This window comes from Gallinula chloropus (genome assembly GCF_964237585.1).
Source record: "Gallinula chloropus genome assembly, chromosome: 2".
Lineage (NCBI taxonomy): Eukaryota > Metazoa > Chordata > Aves > Gruiformes > Rallidae > Gallinula > Gallinula chloropus.
In genome coordinates this window covers 92,730,341-92,741,123 of record NC_140086.1, presented here as the reverse complement: position 1 = coordinate 92,741,123, position 10,783 = coordinate 92,730,341, and positions in this window count along the sequence as shown.

The following is a 10,783-nucleotide window of genomic DNA, read 5'->3' as shown; positions in this document are numbered from 1 at the left end:
ACCTTTCAAGTTAACATACCTCAAAACACGATGCAATATCTCCACCTACTTATCCCATGACCTTTACAGTACATCCCAGATAAAACCACACTGAGAACTTTTAAAGCTCCCTGTAACAACAATTTAACTAAATGTTATAAAGACCAAGAACTTAAATAGCTTCAAAGCAAGATAAACAAGGTGATGGAAGAGATGTCTGTTAGTGGCCATATTGTGGTTCAGCTCCAGCTATTAGTAGCTATGTCATGGTTCAGCTCCAGGTAGCAGCTGAGCCTCAGGCACCACTTATGCTTATCCTCCACTCCTATCCCTGGTAGGACAGGGAGGGGGAGAAGAAGTAGTTCATAGTACCTTCAGAGTGGGGTAAGGGCAGTTTGCTGGAACAGCACAGAGAGAATGGAACAGCAACACAGAGGACAGAATACACACATAGTACTAACACACAGCACTTACCAACCCAACAACCAACCCCACACAGACTATCCCAGAGATATACAGACCTGCTCCTCCCCATCCAGCCGCTTTTATGGGGGTGTGACATCAGGTGGTGTGGAAAACACCCGAGGCCAGCTTGGCTCACCTGTGCTGGCTCCTTGGGAATGTTAACTCTGGCCTGGCCAGAACCAGAACAGTAAGCAGAGTAATTACTTGATGCCCTGGTTCTGGCCAAGCCAGAGTTAACATTCCCAAGGAGCCAGCACAGGTGAGCCAGCTGACCCAGGATGTTTTCCACACCACCTGATGTCACACACCCATAAAAGGGGCTGGGTGGAGTAGGCTCAGTATGGCTCTGGGGTGGTCTGAGTGTGTCTGGTGTTGTGTTAGTAGGTGCCTTGTGTTATTGCCCTGCATGTATTCTGCCCCAAGTATTGCTGTTTCTCTCTCTTCTGTGCTGTCCTGGTATACTGTCCTTATCCCAACCTATAGGGGCTTTGCCTGCTTGTCCTCCTGTGGGAGGGATGAGCAAGTGGTGTGGGGTGCTCAGCTGCTGCCTGGGCCTTAACCACAACATGTGACAGCAATGTTATTTTTTTCCTAGCAACCTTCAGATAGAAAATAATTATTAAGAAGGAGCATAAACTCACCATCTTGGTACAGTTGGAAAGCAAGTTAAGATATGTAGGTGGCAAGAACTGGAGTGGAGTGTGCCTGGATGACTTAGTGGAAACAGGCAGATAGGAGGAAAAATCAATTCATACAGTGAAATGGAATTGACTAACAAACCAGTAACTGGAATGAGGAATGTTGGTGTATGGGGCTCTTGACTATGAAGAGTGTTGAGCAGAGACACACCGTCAAATGGGATCCTGATATTCCTTAATATTTGAGACTTTGTAGTCTTGTTACTGTCTTAGTATAACTTTTTTTTTTTTAATTTGGGAATGTAGAAATTAGGTTGCTTGGTTTCATCTTGGCAAGTCTCCTGCCCGCTACTAAAGAACGTGCCCTTTGTCATTTGCAAGCATTTCTCCGTCATTCATATTCCGTCATTCAAAGTGGTGAAAGAGTAGGGCAGGATGTATGCTGGGGAATGTTCTCTTTAAATAAAGCAGAAGAGTGAACGAGGAGTAGGATGTTTATTATTGATCTCACAGATGTTTTTGCAGTCTGCAATATGAACACGTATGGATTACTGGTAAAGCTGGAAAGCAAATTACATTTTCTTTTATCGTTTTTAAAAATGAAGTTAGGGCTTATGAAAGGTACTGGACTCAGACTCTGGGGACTTGACTTCTCTGTTTATCCAGGAAATAGATATTGTACATCATAAGCAGAGGCAGTGGAAGTATTAAAGATCTCCAAGTTCTCATGCTGTCTGTCTGTGTGCTTCCTGGCTGACTCAAGGTACCAACAAGGAAGCTTACTCTGTGCTCAAACTCAATCCCATGCCTTTCTCCTGGAATATATAAACAAAGGTACACAATAATGCTGTTGGCGCAGCTTTACTGCCAAGAACTTTTGTTTGCTACAAAGTAACTAAGCTTCATAATAGGTTTTGTTGCCTTTTCCATCTAGCCTGTATTATTTTCCAGTATGAGTGTTGCTAACTTTTCAGCTGTAAAATAGTACCCATGTAGCCATGTCCTATATAATACGGTGGGAATTAACAAGAACAAAGGTCTTAGACATTTCTAGTTTGTGGAAGGGAACATAAGTATGGAATATTTTTAACAGCTTGCTTTTTGTTAATGGATGATGAACAGTAATATCTTTGTGGCATAGCGTGTGTTCCTATTAAGAATTTAAAGGGGTTAAAATTATTTCCTATGTGTGCAAAAATTACCCACTAATAAAGGTATGTTTCCCTGTGAAACACGTAGATAGGTATGCCATTAGTGACACAGTTGTCCACAAATGTTTTCACTTGACTGATAAGTAAAATTAAGTTAATGAAGCAAAACAATGAAGGCTTTTTATATTTTGACATGAAACATCTTTGTCAGAGACATGAACAGTAAGATTGAGTGCACTCTCAGCAAGCTTGCTGACAACACCAAGCTGTGGTGTAGTTGACACGTGGGAGAGAAGAGATGGACCCAGAAGGACCTCCACAGGCTTGAGAAATGGGTCTGTGAAAACCTCATGAAGCTCAACATGGCCAAATGTAAGGTCCTAAACACAACTACAGGCTGGGCAGAGAATGGATTGAGAGCAGCCCTGAGAATGATTTGGGGGTGTTGACTGATGTAAAGCTCAACATAAGCTGGCAGTTTGCGGTTGCAGCCCGGAACATCAGCTGTCTCTTGTGCTGCATGAAAAACAGCACGACCAGCAGGTTGAGCGAGGTTATTCTGCCCCTCTGCTCTGCTCTGGTGAGACCCCACGTGGAGTACTGCATCCAGCTCCAGTGGCCCCATTAAAGATATTGAGCTGTTGGATTAATGCCAGAGAACAGCCACAAAGATGATCAGAGGGCTGGAGACCTTTCCTATGAAAACAGGCTGAGGGAGATGGGCTTGTTCAACTTGGAGAAGAGAAGGCTCTGAGGAGACCTTACAGCTGCTTTCCAGTATTTGAAGAGGGTCCATGGGAAAGCTGGAAAAGGACTCTCTATCAGAGAGTGTAGTGATAGAACAAGGGGTAATGAGGGTATATTTTAAAAAGAGGGTAGATTTAGATATTAGGAAGAAATTCTTCCCTGTGAGGGAAGGGAGGCCCTGGCACAGGCTGCCCAGAGAAGCTGTGGCTGCCCCCTCCCTGGCAGTGACCAAGGCCAGGCTGGATAGAATGGGGGTTGAAACTTGGTGATCTTTGTGGTTCTTTCCAACTCAAACCAGTCTGTGATTCTATGAAAAGCAAAGTAAAAACGATTTTCAAAGCGTGAAACTGCCTCTCAGAGCAGTGTGGGTTTTAGCAGGTGCTGAAATTATTTATACAAGGCTATGGTGACTAAAGCATGATCTATGCAAATGAGGATGCAGTTTGTGAGTCTTGATACAGACAAACCCTATGTAACTTACTGGTTTCTTGCATTTACCAAAAATGTTGGGGAATTACATGCAAAGCCTCCTATTTTTCTATGAATTCTGCTTTAGGGTTTGCATTCAAGGCAACTAATTATTATGCAAAAGTAAGTATTTTTGTGAAATGAAAGTGCATTTTGGCTGTCATAGCTTGTCATCTCCTGTGTCTGTGGGAGTTAGGTAAACCTATAAACTGTTGACAGAGAGAGAGCCTGTAGCATGGGGAAGAGGGGGGAAGGGCAACAGTTGTCTTCTGTTGACAAATATAACGGTATTACTGACAATTTAATACTGTATGTTTCACAGTAAGATTTTCCTGTCAGCTTTGTACAGGTTTTTATTGCTGTTCTGAGATGCTGTGGAATGAGAACAAAATAAATAAGGCATGATTAGAAGGAAGACTTGATTAGCTTTTTGCTATGAATATTTTATAAATTGGGAATGTGTGTCCTTTCAAACTGGGGATGGCAAATTAAGTATCACAGTATCAATTCAGTTAAATCAGCGTGTACTTTTACCTTCAAATGCATACTATTTAGGCTTCCCTAATAAATATTTTCCGAATCCTGTAATTTTCTGTACTTAAATTCCAACTGTGATGATTTTTCTTAGCCTAATTTTTAAAACCTTTTCTAATGTATTCTTTGTATTACTCCATTTTACTGCCTCAGAAACTAAATTGCAGTTTTAGCAGCAACGAAAAGCTCTATGATTATAGAATACCCAGTTTGAAATGTGTGATACATCACTTCATAGTCAAGGGAAAGCTATTGTATCTGGAATTATAAAGTTAAATTAAGGTTCTGCCTCTGACATTACAAAGCACTGTAATACTGATTTTTAAATTTTTAAATTGCATTTAAAACACAGAGCATACGACCAGACAGCTAATCTATCAAGTGTTGCTATCTGTCTAGATACAACTTCATTATTTCTGTCTTGTCAGTGGTGCATATACATGGTAGTACTTGGAAACACAAACACTAAGTAATTTTTTCTGAGAGCGTGGCTGTGCAGATGTATATTCTACCACTTGTTTGGAATAACATCATAGGGAATTTTGCAGTCATAACTGGCTGATAGCAGAAAAAATTGTGCTTAAGTCTGCATGTATCCAAATTATTTTGTACTTTGTCATCTGAGGGTGTTAAAGTAACTTTACAAGTTTAGGTCACAAGCAGCCTTATTTAGAATGACTTCTTTTTATTCATAATCAGTTCTGAACAGGTATATGACCCAAAATCGACAGCATTATGATGATGACACTCCAGAGCATGCAAGTCAAAGCTGTCTCGCTTGTGCCTGCAGGTCTTTTGTTACACTGGAGAAAACAGCAAAGTAAGTACTAGTGAGGCAGGATGATTGATAGAATGTTTGCTATATAAAAATTTCTCACTGTCCTATTGCATGATTTTTGTAATAGTTTAGGGCCTTCTAGACTGTAAATAATAGGGTGTGTCACAGCTGTGCAAAGTTTGAATTCAGGCCCTGCTTCTGAGAGGTGAAGGTGTGATGGATGTTCTTTCTTGAAGTGTAAGATTTGGGAGGTTTGCTGGGTAAGGATGTGGCTTTTTATACGTTGTAGAGATACATGATGTGGGCTCTGATGAAATATCAAGGGATATCCGGGCTTGAGAGCTAACCTAAGAACAAATGTTGGGTCAGGTCAAAGGCCTGTTTAGTCACCCTTGCTTATGACAAGGGAGCTAAGGATGAGGCAGTCTTCCTCCTAGCATAGCCCCCCTGGCTTGTGCTGGTACCTTGTGTGGAGGTTGTCTCTTGTTTAATGGCCTGTCCTGGTTCCAGCTACGACAGTTAGTGTTCCCGAGGAGCCAGCACAGATGAGCCAAGCTGACCAAGGGTGTTTCCGTACCACCTGATTTCACACCCCCCATAAAAGGGCTCAGGGTGGCTCTGGGATGGTTGGAGTGTCTGGCAGGTCATCAGGTGCTGTTATCATCCTATGTGTATTCTGTCCCGAGTGTCGCTGTTATTGTTCCCCCCTCTCTGTGCTGTCCCAGCAAACTGCCCCTGACCCATCCCGTGGGGAATTTTGGCCATTTCTCCTCCCCATCCTGCCAGGGGATGGATGCAGGAGCAAGCGGTGCCTGGGGCTCAGCTGGGGCTGAACCATAACACTGTAATAGTGACATTCATTACAGATGCCACATCTGGAGTATTTACTTACAGGAAATTAGAGAATCCCAGCTTGGATTTATCTACTTGAATTACTGAGGTTGTCACTTCTACCGTGCACGCAGCGAAAAGCACAATCCCTGTTTGTTGCAAGAAAGCCAGCTGTTTGCTGTATGTGAAATCACTCAGTGCAGAGGAAACCCCACACCAAGAAGCACTGGAACCTCTCAAGAAGGTTCAAAACTATCATTATTTTTGAAGTCACCCTGAAGCACAGACTTTCTTTTTGGTGTTTGCCACTTAATAACCTGAGGAAATTTTATTAAATGGTGATGGACCCGATACTCCCCTTGCTGATTTACTCCGGTAGCGCTGGTAAAAGGAAACTTTTAAGATACTGCAAACATCAAAACTCGCGTTTCCCAAACACTACAGACGGGATGTATATTTACGTATAGCATTAAGTACTTCAGCACACTGATGTTAGAAACACAGTGTTTCCCTTTTACAGCCTGATACGAGCAACAACTGGACTTTATGTACTTTCAGGTTCCATCTACTTCGTGCACTCTCCCAACCCCCTCCTTTAGCTGCCCCTCCGCAGAGCTCCTTACCGGGTGCCTGGGCTGCTCTGCTCCCCAGGCACTGCCCGGTTCCCGCGCTCCTTCACCTTTCCTGCTGCCCGCTACTAAACATTTCTATTATCATTTATTTCCTCCCCGCGGGAGGATGACCAGGGCCCATCGCTGCGGAGCGAAGCGCGGGGCTGGGGTTGGTCTTGTGTTGTGTTTTTACTGAAGGGACCAGCCCCGGCTGGGTGCCCGGCCAGTGAGGCCAGGGGCCAGCCAGCCAGCCCACCCTCGGCACGGAACCCGCCGCGGGTCCCAAGCTGCTACCGCTTGCTCCGCGCCCCAAAGCGTCTTCGCCTGTCCCAACCTCACCCCCCGCCCCGCCCCGCCGCCGGGGCTTTTCCAGACCATTCCGCCCGGTCCGCCCGCCCGCCGCACCAAGCCGCACCGACACCCGGGCTATGAGGAAGCCCGCGGGACCCGCGCCCCCCCTTCGCGTCTCCTCGGAGGCCGAAGGAGAGCGGCGGTTGGCCCCGCCTCCCCTCCCGCCCTCGCCAGACGCCCGCTCCTCGCCCGGGACTCCTTCCCCACACCGGGAGACTTCCACCGCGGTGACGGAGCAGAGCCCGTAGCGGCATCACCCCTGTCACCGCCATCCCCTCCCCCAGAAGAACGCCCGGGACGCCCGGCGGGGAGCGCCGAGCCCCTCCCGCCGAAGTAGCCCCGCCCCCTCCCCCGCGGGGTGAGGCGGGTGTTGGAGGGTGCCACCCCCGCCTCAGGACGCGTAGCGGAACGCCGAGTCAGTGGCGCTCTCTCGATAAGCTCGGTCCTCGCCCCGACCCCTAGCACCCCCATCGGTACTTCCGGCGGCGAGCGAGGCTGGAGGGCGTGGGAGTGGCGTAGCGGTGGCTGGTGGCGGAGGGCGGCTGGCTGCCTGGCCGCTGCCGCCGTGCCGCTCCTCCCCGGCCGGACAGGTACGGGGCGGGGCCGCTCCTCCCCCACGCGGCGAGCGGGGAGGAGATGGGGTCGCTTCCTGGGGAAGCCGTGGGCGCGACGGTGAGGAGCGCGGGGGCCTGTGGAGGGGGAATGGGAATGGGAATGGGAATGGGAATGGGAATGGGGACGGGAAGGCAGGTGTTGGGTCTGGCTGGCGGGAGGGCTTCGGCCGGCCGGAGGAGGGGGTTGTCCCGTGGCGCCGGGCCCTCGGGGTTGCTGAGCGGCGAGGCTGTTCCCTCTCCCCAGGGGGAGGAGCGGCAGCCGGTCGGTGCTCGGAAGCCTTAGTTCCGGCCGTGCCCGGGGCAGCCGGTAGGTGCTCGGGGAGAGCCACGTCTTCCCTGGCCGCGGGGAGTGGCGTGAGCCAGCCCGCAGGAACTCGGCTGGCTTCATCAGCGGAGCGGGAGGAAGCTTCCGGGGCCTTGCTGGTTGCTCCTTGTCCTCTTCCCTGCTTTGCCGTCGGGGCAGGAGCCAGTTCCCCCCGGGCAAAGGTTTCTCTCTGGTTTGCGGCAGGCGGGCGTTTGCGTCCCTGCCACCCGGAGCATCGCTGTTCTGCTGCCAGCTGCTGCCCCGCCACCCGGCCCTGGGGGGACTGGCTCCAAGGGAAGCGCATCTTTCCTAGCGCCAGCCTGGAGCTTGCCTTGCGTGGCTCATCTGAGCGATTTCTTCTAAGAGTACTGAGATGCTGGTTTCTACCAAACTGGTATATTATATGGTTGTTCTTCAGGGTTAAATAAAAAAAGCCCTGGCTTCTTTGTAATGCTTTTTCCATGCTTGGAACAAGCCATTAACTTTCTTTGGAGGCCAAAGACATTTTCTAGTTACTTGTTCATGTGCTGCTTTTTCATGTGATATTCACTGTATTCTTGTGTGTGAGGTTTAAATGCTCTGCCAAGGACATTTTTTTTTCAGAGTGGAAGAAACAAAAAGTCTTTGATCTAAATAACGTTTTGATCACTTTGTATGCACATGTGGGAAAAGAAAAGGAGGGGAATATGGTATTTTACGTACTTCAGGACAGTTCTTAAGTCACTTGACTCTTCATAAAACAGATTTTTTTCTGCAAAAGGTGGATCAGCAGCTTAAGGGAATTTAGGTAGAGGAGAATGAAAAGCTTTTTCGATACTTAGAAAAATAACAGGTTGAGAAGTCACAGTGGACTTCAGAAGAGTGAGTTCTGTCGGTGTTGGTAATGAGTTTACTTGGTGGGGAGTGTTTCAAATGGATACATACATCCCCAGTTTCTTCTATTAAATAATGTTCCTTGAACATGGTATTTTTTGTTTGTTCCCTTTAGAACATAGGAGCAAGGACCAGTTGCTATGCATCATCATCGTTGGGATGGCCTTAGGTGTGACTATAGCCATCAGTGTTTCTTACTACTTTAGTGGCAGACTCGGTAGTCTGCAAGAAATTAAATGGACAGATTGTAAAAGCTGCTGATGTTCCTGAGGAAATACTTTAATATATGTGGTTGAAAATTGGAATATGTGTTAATTGTGGTGTGGGTTAATGTCGGGAGGCAGCTGGGCGCTATATAGCTGCTTGCTCACTTCCTGCCCTCCCCAGTTCCCAGCGGGATGGGGGAGAGGAAAGGAAGAGTAAAAGCAAGAAAACTTACAGGTTGAGAAAAAAATGACTAGGAAGTGGAGGAAGAGTGTAAAAAGAGAGACTGAAAACAAAACAAATGATGTAAAGGCGATTTTCCCTCAGGTAAACACACCCAGCCAGTTCCTGAGCAAAGGATGTCTAGCTTCCCTAAACTCACTCTTCTCACTTTGTAATGTCTGGTTGTGCCCGCTCCAAACTTCTCACATGCACTGCAGACAATTCACTGGGTGAGGGGTAAGGGAGAAACAGAAAAGGCCTCAATGTTGTGCAAGCTCTGCTCTGCAACAGCTAAAACGTTACTGTGCTATCAGCATTGTTTTGGTCACAGATCTGAAACACAGCACCATACAAGCTACTATGAAGAAAGTTAAATTAATTTCAGCAGGACCAAATAAGTAAATACACTTGTGACTGTTTCTTGGTCCCTCTACTTTGTCTGACCATAAAACTGGTTTTACACAAATAATATATAAATCAGTGTCCAGAGTGGAAAATGTAGCTACAAAACTATGCATTATAACGTTCACTCCATTTTTGAACTCTTGAAGCACACATGACAGTACATGGCTGTCTTCTGCTGGGCATATGTCATTCTCTGTGTTTCAATTTAGGTGGAAAGCGAGACTCAAGATTACCTCTGTAGCAGCTCTTGTTCCTGCTGAGTAAGTGTGACATTAACAAATGCTGTGTGCATATCAAGAGGAAGTATATGCTGGATGGGAAAGATCTGAACAGACACCAGTGAAAATACAAATTCAGCTAAGATGTCAGTGATGGATACATTTCTAGATAGATTGTGTTTCCTTCGTGGTGATTTCTTCCTTGGGCTTGAACTTGTGTCCCTATTTTGCATGCAATTCTTCTGGTGAGAGTAGTAATTCATATCCTGGTTTAGTGACCCCATAAGGGTCACCAGCTGGCCCTGTGTGGAGCCAGGAGTTGTACTTGATGATCCTTACGGGTCCCTTCCAACTCAGGTGATTCTGTGACTGCCTTCTACGGGTACCTTCTTTCTGTAGTGATGTAATGCTATAAACACTGTACTAAATGTGACTCTGCAGTCATCGTGACCAGCCTTAACAGCTCTTCATAACTGCTTTCATAACCTTCACCTTAAAAACAGTTCAGTTGTTCCTTTTTTCATTTTTAGGCTCCTCTAGGATACAGGTAGTCTAGGGATGACAAGGTAGTTTCCAGTACGTGCTCATTTGGTCTTATGCTACTATCCTTAAAATTAGAATAATTTTTCCTCCTTAGCAGTAATCTCTTGTGATACTTTCAGTAAAAGTAACTCTGTTTCCTTTTCATGGGGTGTTGTGTTGCTAGGCTAGACAAGTTACACTTTCATCTTATTTCAGTTCATAGGAGGGTCAATCTGTTCCTCCATCCTGATGCTTTTTGTTTTTGCAGTTCTTTGGATCTGTCTTTGAAGGTGATCAGAACTCTTGATTCTGGACACTTGTGTGCCTGCTCACTTGTGTGCCATGGCATAACATTGGTGCTGATTTTATTGAAAAACTTCTTCCTTTTTTTTTTAATGGACACCACATTTTGGAATTAATGAGCAATTCGCAAGGATAAACTTTCTACCTCACGGTTTTGATTTCCCTACAAAAGCTGTGAATTTAAGCACAAATAGTTACTATAGTCCCTAAACTATTTTTATAGTCCCAGCTATTCTTTCAGAACTTTTAATAGAAATCTCGTTCCAGGCTGATAGGAGGTTGTATTAAAAAAGGTAACATACCCATATTGCCAGTTTTATACTAATATTTCATTTTTCACCTAAGTTGTAATGTCTGATACTGTATAATAAATTACCAATGTCTATGCAAATTACATTTACTATGTTTATTGCACAATCTAGCTTTTATATAGTAGCAAGTTTTACATTTCAAAACAGTGGGAAAAGCATTTTTTATGAATCTTTGAGGAGAAGTATTTTTGAGCTTGGGAAAATAAAGTACTAAATAGTTGATACAAACAGAATTTAATTACTGACTGCTGACT